We start from the raw sequence: 18,294 nt of genomic DNA, 5'->3' as shown, positions 1-18,294 counted from the left end.
CAGCACATTAATGTAAAGGAGACTCAACTTAGTCACTATGGTATTAATGATTACCGCTGAATACAAGTCTCGAAATATCAGGAGTCTAGATTCTAGCTGTTCAGTACAACTTAAAACAGTACTAAAACAAGTCAGTTAAATATCATTCCCACTGCATGAATAATAACAGTCAAGAAAATACTACTCAAATCTAAGCTAGACAGCGTTTAGATTTACTTACATAGGCACGAAATATTGTGGTTCAAGAAACCGCTAAACAAATCTCTACTTGTGTATGTGTACGGAATGCACAACACGAGAATACAACAATATATCGGTGGATCTAGACTATAGCAGATCTAGATCAGTAGACCAGGCATAGGCCTAGAACTAGTGCAATTATAAACATGTAAAATATGTGTTAGTAAGCGTACGCACTCAACAACAGGCACTCATTCAGTCAAAATAAGGCCTCACAATGATAAACAATGCAAAGCATAAATCACAATATAATTAACGTTACGTGAGTCATTGGAGTTGAATTCAAAGTAGATCTTCTTCAAGTTCTAGGTAGGTAGATGTAGAAACTAGCTAGTCGAAAACAGTGGTCGACGAGCTGGTTGTCGATCGCGTAGGATATGCAGACGATGATCGACGCTAGGTGAATACCACGATGATGAAGACGATGTTGAAGGCAACGATGATGACAACAATGATGAAGACGACGCTGGTGAAGACAGCGATGATGAAGTCGACGATGAAGACGACGCTGGTGAAGACAGCGATGATGAAGACAACGGTGATGAAGACAACGATGATGAATCAGTTAACAGATGAATACAATGATGATGCAGTCAATGTCAATAGATCAACTTCAGTGACTTGCGATGCAGGTCGAAGAATCAAATGTCGAGACAATATATATGAAGTCGATGATAAAAGGTTGTCAAACAATAATGCAGGTGAGAAAAACGTTAGATCATATTAAATGTTCTATTCTCACTGCTGGTGAATTAAAGTGTCGTCAATGTTGAACATCGAGAGAGTCAAAATATATCTTGCAAAACGTACAAGATGTAAATAGGTGAGCACGTCCACCGGGAATGGTCCGGGGACGTAGCAGTTCAATCCTCGTTGGATACAATTTTCTAGGTACAAATATCAACACAATGACAGCATGTGTGTATACCAATATTAAAACAGCTCACTGATTCCCGCACAGGAAAATCAGAAGAGCGCCAATCAACTACAGCGCGATTGGTTCAAAACAAGCGCACATGTATGTTAATAAGGCACGTGATCTAAATACTTATGAATAAATACGCGTACATCTATGTTAATTGGTCATGTGATCAAAATACTAATGAATAAACATCGTTATATAATAAATCGAGTTAAAACCAGTTCTGAGGACATGGCGTAATACCAAATCCTCGAACTCTCAATGACTTCTTAAGCGGCCATTTTGGATTAAAAACACAATATGTATACCAGTGAATTATAAATGAATGCACTGTAACATTTGTCGCTACAGATGCATGGGGATGAAAAAAGAAGGCCTCTCCCAAGCTACTGTGTCCCGCCTTGTGAAGTCCATCTCAATAGCCATTGCCAGGAGATCGGAGCAATACATCTCAATTCTTTCAACAAGAGAGGCAGTCCTGCAGAGTGCAGACCCAACATGAATTTTATGATTACTGCCATTTCCCTGGCGTTAATATGGTTGGTGCTATTGATTGCACCCACATAGGCGTCTCCAAGCCAGTTGGCCCAACACCAGTTATTTCGTGAACAGGAAAAATAGATACTCCATTTTTCTTGGAAAGTCTGCTGGTGAGTAATGCTGTAATAACGTCTTACTTTTGTAAACTAAATAATGTTTATACAATTTTTATTAAAAAGATCTGCTGATTTTATGAATCTGCAGATGTGTCTAAAGGTACATTATGTAGTGATTTAAAATTGTTTTGTCTGATGAATGTAGGTGCAATCTACGCTCAAACTTTTATCATTTTACGTCGGCACGAGCTAATATCGTCAGCTTGATTGCTATGGCTACCAGTCACTCCTGACAGTGACAGCTTGGCCTAGACTTTTGGGCGGAACTATCTCTGAAAATAAGACACAAATAATCAACAGTTGATTAACTACTTTCAAATTTGGGTCAGAAGAAAACTCAAACCTACCACTAACAATTCTAGATCATATAAGACTTAGAGACCTACAGACTGCAGTACAGTACAGTGCAGTAAATTTTCATTTTACTTTTTTCCCCTTCACGAAGCTCATTTTGGGAGATAACGTAAACAAAGACAATCTTTGGTTTAATGTTAGATTGAACTAAAATGGAAAAGTTGGGCTCTAACGATTAGGGCCTTGTAAAATCTACATTCCAGGCTGCGTTTACATCTAGGTTAGGCCAACTGTCGGCTGGTTATCTAAGTAAGATGTAGACCTCTAGACTTGATTTTAGGAAAGGGACTAACTTGGCTTTCTTAGGCCATGACATGGCAAGTACAACTTGGTGCAAGCACATTTATGAGATAGTACTGCAAGAATGTGTATGTTTGTTCTTGACTTTAAAAGAGATACCGGTAGTCATTCTGTAAATCAATGATTACTAGTAACTGAGTGGGGAGGGGGTGCCTAGTCACTGCCTACATGAAAGTTAGTTGTTTTTTTTAAAGTTAGAATATGATTGACACTATAACTAAGACCAATTATCAATGGAGTAGATCTTTGGTATTTTAATGAGGTCTAAACCTTTTTATTTTTGTTTCAGGATGATGTTCTTCTTCAGTAAAATAAATGAAGGCAAATAACCTGATGATTAAGACAAATTCAGAGAGAGGAAGGAGAACTACTGAGCTGCTGAATTTCTGAGAGGTAGGCTGTAGGAATAAGTTGTTGTTTGTATGCCCAGGTACATTTGTTCATTCACATTTTTCCATCAATACTTTCATGTAACTGATTATGCACTCCACTTTTACCACAATGTGCATGTAAGTCCACTTTGGTCACAATGTACATGCAAGACCTATTTAATGTTTAATAGAAATAGGTTTCAATGTGCTTCCTTTTATTCTTTTCTCTTTTCATACAACAGACATACTTGCGGGGACTATGAAGTTCTACTTAGCCTATTCAATGAACCAAACTCCATCTGCTGTAACTGTGACTGCATGGGGATCAAAACCTTTGTATTATAATCCTCATAACATGAAGCTATGGTAACAAACAAGCAACCATTGATAATAAGCCTGATATGTCCTTGTTGTGTGTGTGAACCACAAAGCAACCATTACTCATAAGGATGTTTTTATGTACATCAGATGTTTACTGTTTCACTGGAAAAATTGTGATTTTAAGTCATTTAATAAATTATGTTTTGTAATGTGTTTTATAATATAGTGTAAGTCATGATATAACAGATTCCCTGCAAAAGAAACACGGCTCAAAAGTAGACTATGCTTTGTTTTAAAAAAATGGGAGAAGGTAATGTAACAAATACATAACATTTAATTCTAATAGTTTCAAGTAGCAGATTATGAGGCTATTGGAGCTTAATATTTGATTTTGACCTTCAATTTTATAATCGTATTCATCATGAATTACAATCTTTTCTGTTTTAAGAAAAATAAATAAATTGAACATAATTGTTGATATGTTATATACAATATTCCTTTCATATCTTTTGATTTTAAGTGTGCATATTGTTGGGTTCATTGAATTATACATGGAAAAAGTCTTTAAATAGAACAGTGGGAGAACAGAGAGCGAACGAGAGAGAGAGAGAGAGAGATAGAGTAAAAGAGAAAGGGAACCAAATGAGAAAGAACAATTTAATGGTGAGAGAAATAAACAATGATGTGAGATAGTGTGTGTGTGAGAGAGAGAGAGAGAGATGGAGATAGGGAGAAAGAGTTGGGGGGGGGGGGGGGGGGGGGGTGACAGTGCCCCTTTTTTCAAATGCCCCTTTTTATATAGGAAAGTTCCCTTTTAACTTTGTAAGAAGTGCCCCTTTTTCCATAGGAAAAGTGCCCCTTCCCCTTTTCACCTCTGATAAGTGCCCCTTTAATTTTGACACGCGCCCCTTTTCCTTTGACAAGTTTTAATTTTCCTTTGCAATAAGTGCCCCTTTTCTCTTTTCAGAAGTGCCCCTTCACCTCTGATTATTGCCCTATTTAAATCTGAGAGGTGCCCCTATTAACAAAATTATCGGTGCCCCTTTTATTTCAACAAATGCACATTTCCTTTATTATAAGTGCCTCTTTTTCATTCTCATAAGTGCCCCTTTTAAAATATGTTCAATGCCCCTTTTCAGGTGCGATATGTGACCCTTTTCATCTCTGATAATTTCCCTTTTAACAATGATACAATTCCAGCAAGTGCCCTTTTTTTTTTGGTGCTGCCCCCCGCTTTGGAAGTCGCTCCGCCGTCCCTGGACGTCATATTGCTCAAGTTGTCGAGGTGATGCATCCTCTCCACACTCAGTGCGCATCCATTGTCTTAGCCCATTGTCTTAGTGCATTGTGACGTCATATTGCTCAAGTTGTCGAGGTGATGCATCCTCTCCACATTACGCGCATCCATTGTCTTAGTGCATTGTGACGTCGCAGCTTCAGTACTGAGCATGTGCAGAAACCGTAACCATGGTGAATAATCCATGGACTAAGTTAGGCCAGGTTTAAACCATGGATCAGTTAGGCCACCATTCGAGAAATGAAAATGACTTAGGTCAGCAGCCTAAGTTAAGCCTGGCCTAACTAAACCACGGTTTAACTTAGGCCAGGTTTAACTTAGGCCGCTTTCGAGAATACCACCCAAAGTGATATGACAAGAGGCCACTGCCCTCACATGGTATAATGAATAGAACACGGGTCTATTCAATTCAGTATATGCTACGAATTCTATAACAGGGCACCAATGAATAGGGAAGCTTGGCTATTCGATTCTGTTTTCAATAGCTTGCACCTGCAATTTTTGAATAGTTACGTAACAAACTACTCAGCTCTTTCTGACATGGCATCAATAATATTAGTGAATTGAAAACAAACCTGACCCTCCCTTCATTGAGTGACTTTTGTTTGGTCAAATGCGAGGATTACCAAAGAGGAGGTAATAATAGCATTCCTGACATTGCAACAATGACCGCGTTATTTTGATGCATTGTCCCTAAACCTACCGAAGAGGCTCTTTGTCCTTGTCTGGGAGGACAAGCACTTTAGACTGGGGCTGTAGTCTGATTTCAAGAAAGGAAAACAATTTCGGGACAGTTCAAAATAATGCTTGGAAATGGAAATTCAAATGATACCGTTTTAAAAACCAGAAAGATATGGTTTGAGGACAAGAAGCAGGATGTAATTCATTGCTCGGCAATCTTGACTGTATTTAAAACAGAGCATCCAATATACCTGATATTTAATAGTACTGTACAATGTCAATTAAATAAAATAACTAAATAAACAAACAAATAATGGACCTCTTTAGCCAAGACTGTGGATTTTTATTGTTGAGCACTAAATGATTCTGCTCGGTCATACAGGCTAGGTGGGGGAATGCTTTCAATAGACTTAAATTTGAAAGGCCCTTTGTATCACTTCGTGCAAAATGACATAGGGCACTTCTAATAAATTTATACGAGAAGTAAAACCCTGTTCATCATTGTTTTCGTGTTGCAAAGTTGTTTACAGACTGAAAAGGGGATAGTACGGGACTGTAGAGAGTGAATAAAACTAGGAAATTATAATTGCAAATGTAAAACAACGTTGTAAACCTAGCAATAAGAGGCTCTTGAATGCAGTTTTTAAATGGACATGGCTTTGGGGCTACCAGCTAGCTGTCGATTGCCAGCTAGCTGTTAATGACTTTACAAAATATGCCGATTTACTGATTTCACGCTTTCGGGAGGCATATTTATTATTATTTTTGTAGTCCGATGTTGTCAAGATTGCCCCTAATTTTTTTCTTTCAGTTACTGATATATTAGGGAGGTTTTATGTTATTTTCATTTATTCTGCAAACTACTGACTTTAACTTAAAGTGATATGACAATAGGTTACTGCCCTGACATTGCATAATGAATAGAACACGGGTCTATTCAATTTAGTATACGCTACGAATTCTATAAAAGGGCACCAATGAATAAAGGAAGCTTGGCTTTTCAATAGCTTGCACCTGCAATTTTTGAATAGTTACGTAACAAACTACTCAGCTCTTTCAGACATGGCATCAATTAATGAATTGAAGAAAAAAAATCCGACCCTCCCTTCATTGAGCGAATACTTTTGGCAAATACGTGGATTACCAAAGAGGTAATAGTAGCATTCCTGACATTGCAACAATGACAGCATTATTTTAAAGTATTGTCCCTAAAGGTAGCCTGCTGAATAAGCTATTCATCCTTGTCTGAGAGGACAAGGCCTTTCAATATCCCCATGCATAAGAAAAGAATAGGCTGGGGCTGTAGTCTGATTTCAAGAAAGGAAAACATTTTCGGGACAGTTCAAAATAATGCTGGGAAATGGAAATTCAAATGATACCGTTTTAAAAACCAGTAATTAGATATGATTTTAGGACAAGAATCAGAAGATAATTCATTGCTCGACAGTCTAATTGATTGTATTTAAAACAGAGTAATTAATATACCTGATATGTAATAGTACACTGTCAATTAAAACAAATAACTAAATAAACAAACAAATATAGACCTCTTGACCCAAGACTGGGGGTTTTTATTGTTGAGCACTATTTAATTTTGCTCGGGTATACAGGCGAGGTGGGGTGAATGCTTTCAAATGTAAAAGGCCCTTTGTCTCACCTCGTGCAAGATTAGGGCGCTTTTATTAAATTTATAGGAGGAGTAAAACACCGTTCATTGCATGCATGCTACAAATAAGTTGTATACAGACTGGAAAAGGATAGTACGGGACAGTAGAGAGTGATTTAAACGAGGAAATTAGGATTGAAAATGTAAAAAAACGTTGTTGACCTGGCAATAAGAGCTAGGCTCTTGAATCTTGTTTTAAAAATGAACATGGCTCTGTGGCTACCGCTACCGACCGCCAGCTACCCCCCCGGCCCCCCCCCCCAAAAAAAAAAAAAAAAATTGTATCAATCAATTAAAAGAATAGCAATAAGTATGGACTTTGAGTGAGATAAAAAAAAAAAGGGGTTTAACATAAGTTTTTCTATTACAAAGATTTTTTTTTTAAAGCACTTGCTGTGTGTCGAACCCGATACCTTCCAGTTACCAGGCAATTGCCTATCCACTAGACTAAATTAAATGTGTCACACTGCCAATCTCTATGTATTTTTTCATATTGATACTTATTGTTGTAGATGTAGCAAAAGATGTATTCTAACGACTAAGTAATTCAAAAAGTCGCCCTTAAAAAAAAAAAAAAGAGTATCACATGTTATTTACTCCTTTGTTTAGAAGGTGGGGGTGACCCCTTTAAAAAAGAGATGGAAAGTCAGTATCATGGGGTGAAGAAAAATAATAATAAAAAAAATAAAGGAGAAGCTGGGAGTCGAACCGGATACATTACATTGTGATGCGATCAGTCTTATCCACAAGACCACTTTGCCTCAGTGCCATTCTCTGGTTCGTTTGTTGTTAACACTTTCTGCATGTTAATGACTTTACAAAATATGCCGATTTACTGATTTCACGCTTTCGGGAGGCATATTTATTATTATTTTTGTAGTCCGATGTTGTCAAGATTGCCCCTAATTTTTTTCTTTCAGTTACTGATATATTAGGGAGGTTTTATGTTATTTTCATTTATTCTGCAAACTACTGACTTTAACTTAAAGTGATATGACAATAGGTTACTGCCCTGACATAGCATGATGAATAGAACACGGGTCTATTAATTTAGTATACGCTACGAATTCTATAAAAGGGCACCAATGAATAAAGGAAGCTTGGCTTTTCAATAGCTTGCACCTGCAATTTTTGAATAGTTACGTAACAAACTACTCAGCTCTTTCAGATATGGCATCAATTAATGAATTGAAGAAAACAAATCCGACCCTCCCTTCATTGAGCGAATACTTTTGGCAAATACGTGGATTACCAAAGAGGTAATAATAGCATTCCTGACATTGCAACAATGACAGCATTATTTTAAAGTATTGTCTCTAAAGGTAGCATACTTGTCTGGGAGGACAAGGCCTTTCAATATCCCCATGCATAAGAAAAGAATAGGCTGGGGCTGTAGTCTGATTTCAAGAAAGGAAAACAATTTCGGGACAGTTCAAAATAATGCTTGGAAATGGAAATTCAAATGATACCGTTTTAAAAACCATCAATTATATATGATTTTAGGACAAGAATCAGAAGATTCGTAAATATTCATAATTGAATGACACACGCCCTTAAAACTAAAACAACAACAACAACAACATGATTTTTCCGTAGAGATCAGTGGGTTGTATTTAATACTATAGGAGCAGCAGCAGCTACAGTACCGTACCCTGCCCGGTATCCGCCCGATAGGCAGTTTTTCTTAGATAACTTTTCTGAAAATGAATTATACAGGCGCTAATGTATATCAATTTGTAGCCGAAATTCTAGCGAATCCAACTATGCCATTCTTATGCCTGAAATCGTAAGCAATTGTCCGTAGTGCGCCGTCTGCGTGAGGCATTTTCCTCGCCTATTTCCGCCTAGACCTGCCCTAATTCGTCCCGATGGTGGACGCGCATCAAAAGTATAGAAAAGGGAGACATCTCGGGTAAACGTTAGGCCAAATAAAATTGCTTCCCAGTAGAATTTGATCTACATGATATTTTGATAATTGATATTTCTTTCTTTATTTCTTCTTTTGCCTCTGTAGGCCTACTAATAATGTCTGTTCACTGTTATTCACCACTTTCTGATCTGGGAAAATTCTGTAACTGCCTTTCCGGGAAAATCCTGTGACTTGTCTTTAATGTTTTAATAATGGTAATCAGACAAATCTGACTAAAGTCACTTAACATATCGCTAATCATTTTTAAATTAACCACTAGGGTGAAAGAATTTAATTTAAAAAAAACTATAACCACTATCAAAGTGAACATATTGTAAAAGAAAGTAATGGTGCTTCATTTTTATTTATTTTTAAATGCAAACTATTCTCGACATCTCTCAAATCTTGATTCAAAAATAAATTAGCGTATATTTTTAGGCATAATAATTGGTTGGAAAAAGCATCTAGCAATATTGTCATTAGAATTATCATCATCGCCGACATCGTCTAAATCATCATCATTACAATTTTAGGGTATATAGGTCTATAACGCAAATGTGGTTTCCTTTTTGATTATTTGTTTAAGACTTCAAGTTGTTGTGTTTTTTGTTTTCCACTTGTTCTAAATTATGCAGTATTATATTTTGATAATGCATTCAATAATAATTATAGCCAACTTGAAAGACAAAACTTTCCGAAATGATCTTAAAAACGAAGTTGTCGATTCACTTCCATAGAAAGTCAGTGTTTTTTTTTGCAAAATAATGTAGTATAATAATTAATGCAAAAGGAGTGGTGGTAGGGGGGGGGGGGGGGTCACCAGTCACGTTTTTGCCACTTCAACATCCAAAGAGGGTTGAAAGCTATTGTATAAGTATTTTGTTGACATTACCGAGAACAACTCAAATCATGTCCTGCAATGTATTACCCTTCTCTAAATTTGGCACTATACCCCCTCCCCCACATCTTCTACATAATTCATCTATTTATTTATTCATTCAATATTCATTCATTTTATTGCCGAGAGATATTAAATTGATGGATAGAGATAAAAAAAATGTTCACCTTTTATTCGCCATAAAACTTTAGCAAACTAACAACGTATATAAGAATTACCCTAGCCATTTGAAAGGCTGACAGGCGTATAGGCCCTTGTGAAATGTATCATTTATAGTTTTATACTACTCTTTCGATAGCCATTCATATAGGTTTATTTCACATAAAACAACATTTATTTTATTCACAGTCAGCTGACGGAAATTTGATAGCAGCGAAAATGTCATGGTCCGTGTTGGCAAAAATATATAACACACAAACATTTGAAAAAAGATATTATAGCCTAATGTATAGAAGCACTAAGAAAAAGGATGTAAAAGTGAAGAGGGAGACTAAAAGAAAAATCGGGGAAAGGAGGGGTGTAATCGAAGAAAATTGAGGGAATAAATTAAACTAAATTAATTAAAACAAAAACTAATACATCAATCCTCTGCCTGCATCCTGTATCGTATCAGAAACAAGCACTCTTTTCGCTACAAAGCCACGACGCTGGATTGAAAGGCGACACAAGCTTCAGCGACATAGAACATAAATACAAACTTTTTGCAAAGCTACCAAACCTGGCAACTTTTTTAAAAGCCGGACTTAGTTGTCATCGGGATCACTTTTGGAGAACCGAACTTCAAGCATTTTTTGCAACATTAATCAATCATATATAATTTTGTCACAAAATTTAACTGCATGATTATCACATTACCACATCGTTACCAGAAATTGTCGGTTGCTCGATCGAACGAACGGCCAAACATTATTGCAACATTCTTCGGGGGGGGGGGGGGTTCAATCTCAGCCTCCCACCTTATTCGCCTACCATTACCCCCCGGAAAACTACCCCCAAAGATAATTACCCCTAAGGACAATTACCGTGCCTCGACGAGCTACCCCCGGAAAAGAGTCCCCCCCCCCCACCCCCTGAAACTTAACCCCTATATAGGACAATGCCCCCCCTGGGACAACCAAGGACAACCGCCCCGAGGACTACCCCCTGTTCAGTATGAACAGGGGGAAGTCAACCTCGATAATTAGTTGGGTAATTTTTAGGGGGAGATCATTAATTTCAGGGGGTGGTAATTGTCCTCTGGGGGTTAATTGTCCACGGGGGGGGGGGGGGGGGGGGTAATAATTGTCCTAGAGGGTAATTTTTCGGGGGGGAGTAACTTCCTCGGGGTGGTTGTCCTCGGGGGGGGGGGGGGTAATCGTCCTTGGGGTAATTATTGTACCGCTAATTGGCCGGGGGTGACATGCCCAAGGGGTAATTGACCTAGAACCTTCATAGGGCAATAAATAAACAGCTACTCAATTTACACTGAATCTTATTTTCTGGTTGTAAACTCAACAAAAAATGAATGGCCACCTCTAAATGATTATTTTGTAGACCATGCAAGTGAGCCTGCAAAATGTTAAGTTTAGTAGCACGGTTATGATTGCTCATCAAAAAGTGAAACAACATTCCGTCTGGCAGATTTTGACAACTGCATGGCTGTAATCCCAGTAAAGAGTTTTATGCCTGGTGACCATGTTATCTCATTTATGATCTTTCTTTTATTTGCAAAATGTAGGTCAACATATACGGGGGGGGGGGGGGGTGAATTCCCAATTTACAAACTGTTTATAGGTCGAATGTAGTTTTATAGTATTTGTGTATTCTCACCTTCTTCATACTCTCGAGTTGCGATTTTATGGAGTAAACCGAGTGTTTTATCATGGAAAAAAGACAATGAAGTGTGCACTTTCAAAAAACCAACCGCAGACCTAAAAACACACAAATAGACTAAAAAACCACGGGCAGATAACCTTTTCTCTGTTAGAGCATAAACAACGCACGGTACATACACTGAACTAGCGCGTGTGTTTGAGTGGGCGGAAATAGGGCAGGGGCATCACAGGGCGACATGGCCGAGTTCAAGCCTCGATAACTTTTTTATAAATAATAATTTTCGCAAGAAATTTGCTCAGGTAAAACATCAGGAATTTAAACTTCCATATCTCTTTAAACAAAAGTAAAATTTCCACCATATTTTTTTTCTGATCGTTTTGAATAGGAACTTGATGTTTTTTTAAAAGGTTGATTCACACCTAAATAAGCGCATAGCTGACTGCTGCACAGTGACGTCATTCGCGTATCTCCGTTAAATGGGCGATCGACAGTGTACCATATTTCGTGCACATGTTCCTTACAACGTGTATGCTGCTATAGGCAAGTTAGTCGCACGCCTTCATTGCGCACCGTAGAAACTCGGGCGATGGAAGACGGCCGTTGTGTCTAATAAGCCACTGGTAACAGGGGGGCGGTAACTGGGCAGGGTACGGTAGGTATTATACACATTACACAATATTGCATAGACTGCACACAAAAGGACCGATTGAGCTGATCGGCAAATTTGACACTAGACTTACAATTTGAATTTTTAAATTATTCTTTTTAACATCAGTAAGTTGGGGGGGGGGGTAGTGAACACATTTTTTTTTTTTTTGTTTGTTGGCCCTCGAAAATTTGAAAAGTCAAAAAGATAAATTTAGAAGTCTAGCTAGGCGCGTTTTACGTTTTTTTCCAGGGAGGGGCGGGACCCCCCCCCCCTGGAAAATTAAGTGGGGTGGGGGGGGGGGGGGGAGTATAGCTGGCTCTCGTCAGGTAGCTGGCTGCGGCCGGTATGAAAAAAATATATTGAGATTAGCAATGTGACACCTTAGTCTAGTGGATAGAAAATCGCCTGGTAACTGGAAGGTACCAGGTTCGACACCCGGCCAGCTAGGGCTTTTTTTTTCCTTCTTCTTTTGCTACATATACAACAATTAGTATAAGTATGAAAAAAATAAATTGAGATTAGCAATGTGACACTTTAGTTTAGTGGATAGGCAATCGCCTGGTAACTGGAAGGAATTGGGTTCGACACCCAGCTAGTGCTTTTTTTTTTCTTCTTTTGCTACATCTACAACAATTAGTATAATTATGAAAAAAATACATTGAGATTAGCTAGCTGGCTGGCTCTCGTCAGCTAGCTGGCTCTGCCTGCGGCCAGTAGCTTTAGCCACAAAGCCATGTCCTTTTTTTAAATCTGGATTCAAGAGCCTCTTATTGCCACGTTTACAACGTTTTTTTTTACATTTTCAATTATAATTTCCTAGTTTTATTCATTCCTACTGTCCCGTACTAGCCCTTTTCAGTCTGTAAACAACTTTGCACCATGAAAACAATGATGAACAGAGTTATACTTCTCCTATTAATTTGATTAGAAACGCCCTATAAATTCTTGCACGAGGTGATACAAAGGGCCTTTCAAATTTAAGTCTATTGAAAGCATTCCCCCACCTAGCCTGTATGACCAAGCAGAATCATTTATTGCTCAACAATAAGACCCACAGTCTTGGATAAAGAGGTCCATTAATTGTTTGTTTATTTAGTTTTGTTTTAATTTGTTTTAATTGACAGTGTACTATTAAATATCAGGTATATTGGATGCTCTGTTTCAAATACGGTCAAGACTGCCGAGCAATGAATTGCCTCCTGCTTCTTGGCCTCAAACCATATCTTACTGGTTTTTAAAACGGTATTATTATTTTGAACTGTCCCGAAATTGTTTTCCTCTACAACAGTAGGCTACTGAGCCCCTTTCCTAATCCTAAACAATAACACTGACCCTGCTCTAATCCTATTTTCTAATCCCAAATTTTCCCATATACAATGTAATAGCCAACGCACTGTTCCCGCCCAGATTCCTTGTCGATCGTATGGCAACGTTTTTTGTAAATAAGCGATCGGCCGGTAGAAGGGGTGTAGGGTCAGTGGTCGAGACTGGTATTATCCTATAAGACAGAGAAACATAGGATTAGGGAAGAAAAGTAAAACAAAAAATACATGGAAAGGGAAATAGAAAGAGCAGCATTCCACACGGTGGCCCAGTTGCCCAATTGGTCTACCTGACAAGATTTGGGCGGGGCACATCCCCTGTAGCCCCCCCCCCCCCACACACACAAAAACCCGCGGCATTATGCAACATGCTATTGTAAACGATCATTATAAAGGCCTATCGTTTAGAATAGAAGATACAATCACATTATTTCTCTTATTTCCTAACGCCAATCATTATCAAATGACAAGGGATTATGGTTTCTTCTTCTTCATCATCATCATCATCGTTATCATCATCATCATCATCGTCATCACCATCATTTTTACCTCCTTTAATTTTGGCAACGTTGAGAAGGGGAAGACCGCACCATACTCCTCCTCCTCTCTCTCTCTTTCTTTCTCTCTCTCTCTCTCTTTGTAAAGATTATTAGTAACCAGGAGATTAGGTTTGTCGATATTTTGAATTTTTTTTAGTTAAGTAATGTTTAGTCAACTATGTTGATCTATTAATAATTTCGAATGAGCAGCAAGGGTAGAAATAAACCCCAGTTGTTTTTCAAACTATTTGGAGAGAAAACCCCAGCTCGTATCTATATCAACTTTGATGAACAAAGGAAAAAAAATTCCCTTTATTCACCAACAGTGTATTACCCCCCCCCCCCATATTATGTTTACGTAGTTTAATATGTTTCTATTTCAGTCCCTCCCACTATATCCTCGTTTCTCTTCCAATGGCTTTCTCTCTCTGTCTCTCTCTCTCTCTCTCTTACCCCACCCCCTCTCTCTCTGTCTGTCTCTTCTTTCTCTCTCTGTCTCTCTCTCTCTTACCCCACCCCTCTCTCTCTCTCTCTGTCTCTTCTTTCTCTCCCTGTCTCTCTCTCTCTCTGTCTCTTCTTTCTCTCCCTGTCTCTCTCTCTCTCTCTGTCTCTTCTTTCTCTCTGTCTCTCTGTCTCTGTTTACGTAGTTTAATATGTTTCTATTTCAGTCCCTCCAACTATATCCTCGTTTCTCTTCCAATGGTTTTTTCTTCTTCTCTCTTACCCCACCCCTCTCTCTCTCTATGTCTCTTCTTTCTCTCTCTGTCTCTCTGTCTCTCTCTCTCTGTCTCTTCTTTCTCTCTCTGTCTCTCTCTCTCTCTTACCCCACCCCCTCTCTCTCTCTGTCTCTTCTTTCTCTCCCTGTCTCTCTCTCTCTCTGTCTCTTCTTTCTCTCCCTGTCTCTCTCTCTGTGTCTCTTCTGTCTCTCTCTCTCTCTCTTACCCCACCCCCCTCTCTCTCTCTCTCTCTCTGTCTCTTCTTTCTCTCTGTCTCTCTGTCTCTGTCTGTCTCTCTCTCTGTCTCTTCTTTCTCTCTGTCTCTCTGTCTCTGTCTGTCTCTCTCTCTGTGTCTCTTCTTTCTCTCTGTCTCTCTGTCTCTGTCTGTCTCTCTCTCTCTGTATCTTCTTTCTCTCTGTCTCTCTGTCTCTGTCTGTCTCTCTCTCTGTGTCTCTTCTTTCTCTCTGTCTCTCTGTCGATGTCTGTCTCTCTCTCTGTGTCTCTTCTTTCTCTCTGTCTCTCTGTCTCTCTCTCTCTGTCTCTTCTTTCTCTCTGTCTCTCTGTCTCTGTCTGTCTGTCTCTCTCTGTCTCTTCTTTCTCTCTCTGTCTCTCTGTCTCTCTGTCTCTCTCTCCCCCCGCCACACGTCTTAAAATTACCGTGATTCATGAGAGCACGTTTGTAAATTTGCAAACAAAATATTTTCAAACCTATCAACGATAGACCCAAATACAAATATTAAATTGTTTTACAAACTCATATAAAATATGAAAAAAAATTGAAACACGACGCGTTTGTTGCTCTTTTAATTTCTTTTATTTACAAATTGACATGTTATAGATATATCATATAATTTCAGATGTGAAGCTAATTTTACACTCGATGAGAATGAGATGATTAGAAGCAGGAAACAAAAAACACCAACAAGTTTAAGGCTGTTTGCTTTAAAATAAATCGTGACATTCAATAAGATGAACAAGAAACACTGCTGATGTTCATGATGTTGTTTGGCCCAATATAAATTGTGGAAACGTCTTAGATGTATAATAACATTCATTTGCAATTTTACCAACTACAGATGTGTTACGAATAAAACTAAAAGCAGGCCTTACTATTAATCGGCTGAGTGATATTGCATACAACTATTTCAAACTGCTTTGGAAAAACATATCAGATATTCATCCAAGAGGATGTGTGCAATCGAAATTTGTCCCTTAGATCTTTTGATATCCGAGTGGGTTTTCTTTCGAATGACAACATGGAGAATAATACTCAATCTAGACATAAACTCTTGAAAAAAAAACCTCATCATAATGATTTAGCTCAAAGATCATAAAACTTCATTCAGATATGATGCGGCTAGCCGCGGCGGTTTTTTTTATGATGACGTAAATTATATCGTATACTTCTTTTTAGAAATACAGCCATCTGATTGGTCGAAATTGGAGTTGTGATTTTAGCCATGCCCGCCTACCTATATATGCTTCACCTTTCTTTGTGGCACCTCATTTACAATTTTTATGAAGTAAACATCGGTAGCTTTTATAGCGGTTTGCCGCATCATTTTGAACGAGCCTTTATTTGATGTCTGAAAAGAGAGCTTCCAATATTATACTGTGAGAAACACTTGAACTCTTCAAATGGAACAGAGGAAATCTACTTTTCAAGAGTCATATGGTGGTCACTTCTTTTGACAGTGGATTCCACTTCCCCCCACTCCAAAATGAAGCGAGCCCCAAAGGTTCGGTCAGATATGATGCGGCAAAACCGGGGCGGTTATTGTTTTATGATAACTTACCGCGCCAAAGCCTTAACAGGACTGCCCTAAAATGGATTTCCACTCTAGACCTGTACATTTATAAAGTTTGACCTATACCTTTTGGTACAATGATTATTATAGAAAACGTGATTAGGAATTACGACGGGGCTTTGTTCATTCGTGAAAATACTTGCCACTTTGGCCTATACGATGAAGAGATGATATTGCATAGTGATGTCTGAGAGTAATATAACACGTGATGTAGTTTGTGTTGATCAACAGATAAAAATCATAATCCATTGGCACACATAGTACATAAACAAACCGATTCTCTTTCCCAGATAGAATTCACCATAAAGCACCAAAACAATATAAATCTATGGAATGATATATTTCTTACAAGAAAGTAATCAGTAAAAATCGATGATAGACTTAACATAATTATTATGGTACTACACATTCCAATCATGAGCCAAATATGCTACTCTCGTTGCGTCAAACATAATTTCTTGCATTTATTGAGCATGAGTTGTTACAATTTGAATGACTGTCGGCAAAGACATCGCTAGACGTAGTGTCCCGTTCAGGAAAGGGTCACTTCATCAGGTATTTTGAAACAAAATATTAATGACGCTCAAATTCTTCTATCTAGAAACCTACAGTGGCTCACTTGAAAAATGTTGGGTATAAACGGAAACAAAATGGCGCTCATAATCCATAATCGACTTTCCAATTGTGTATTGCACTTTATAACGATGCCCGATACGTTTAATATGTTTGAAAATAATGTAGTTTTCAAGTTTGATCGCCGAAGACAGATGCATAACATTTTTTTTTTTACAATACACGACATTTCAAGTTTTGGAACAGGTCGCAGTATTTTGTGACTGCGTATTTAAAACTTTACAGCACAATATGCCCGTTAGAATCCCATTTCAAGAAACAAACCATTAGAATTTACGTTCAATGCCAATAGAAATGATGCAAAAAAGAACATCGTTTTATAATCCCGTAAAGCGCATTTTACACAAATGCAATGCAATGCATGGCAAATTAGAATAACTCAGTAATGGCTACACAAAGGTTCACATAATTATAACGATCGGTACTCTTTCACGACTTCTTGGTTATACTTTTTTTCTCTGATCATCTTTTCTTTTCATTGCTTTCTTGAACACTTTCTGACCTTTGCAAACGACCATCTTACACCAGTAAATGTTTAAAAATCCATTACGTTTCACGAGTCATGTACAATATTCTTTCTTCTTCTGCATTACATTATAACAACGCGAAATATCATGTCAAAATCCACAAAAATATATACGAAACAGAAATGATATACATCATATTGGAAAGTGACAATTAAAGAGAAAAGAAGAGATGGGAATGCAAAATTACTTGAAAACAAGAATGGAAATTTTGTTCACATTAACAATAGAATGGCATGAATCTGAGAAGTAAATCAACAAGTAAACTCGTTGAAAATGTCTTATTTGTTAATGTTTATTTTTCTACTCTTAATGTATGTTGTACAACACCAGCACTGTTTTATTGCAGTCATTTATAATAATTAGGCTGACATTATGTGGTATTCTATGTGTGCTACAATGCAGTATCTCGAGTATCATAATTATAACGTGAGTGAAACTGTCTAAAGGGAGGACGACCCACAATGGCATGGATTCATGTAGGTGATTAAGACCTCAACTACCGACTTGACATGGGCAACCAAAAAGGCCGAAACAACAAAGGCTAAAATATATGTTTATAATTATGTTTATCAAAGGCAAACATGAAAATAGTCTTTTTATATAGTCTTCTCTGTTTTTACAATTCTTCTGTTTTATCACCATTATTATTATCTTCTTCTTTTTTTTTTTT

At 37.8% G+C, this 18,294-nt stretch overlaps 1 long non-coding RNA gene across 1 annotated transcript; it reads left to right on the top strand.

The window, feature by feature from the left end:
• Positions 1–1,767: 1,767 nt before the first annotated feature.
• Positions 1,768–3,260, top strand: LOC105440635. The gene is made up of 3 exons (XR_004066455.1): positions 1,768–1,812; positions 2,762–2,865; positions 3,086–3,260. It is a non-coding gene; the product is annotated as an uncharacterized LOC105440635 (long non-coding RNA).
• Positions 3,261–18,294: the final 15,034 nt, after the last annotated feature.

This window comes from Strongylocentrotus purpuratus, unplaced genomic scaffold, assembly GCF_000002235.5.
Source record: "Strongylocentrotus purpuratus isolate Spur 01 unplaced genomic scaffold, Spur_5.0 spur5_scaffold_4, whole genome shotgun sequence".
In the NCBI taxonomy this organism is placed as follows: Eukaryota; Metazoa; Echinodermata; class Echinoidea; order Camarodonta; family Strongylocentrotidae; genus Strongylocentrotus; species Strongylocentrotus purpuratus.
The sequence above is the reverse complement of the archived record's forward strand: the minus strand, read 5'-3'. Positions and strand labels throughout refer to the sequence as shown.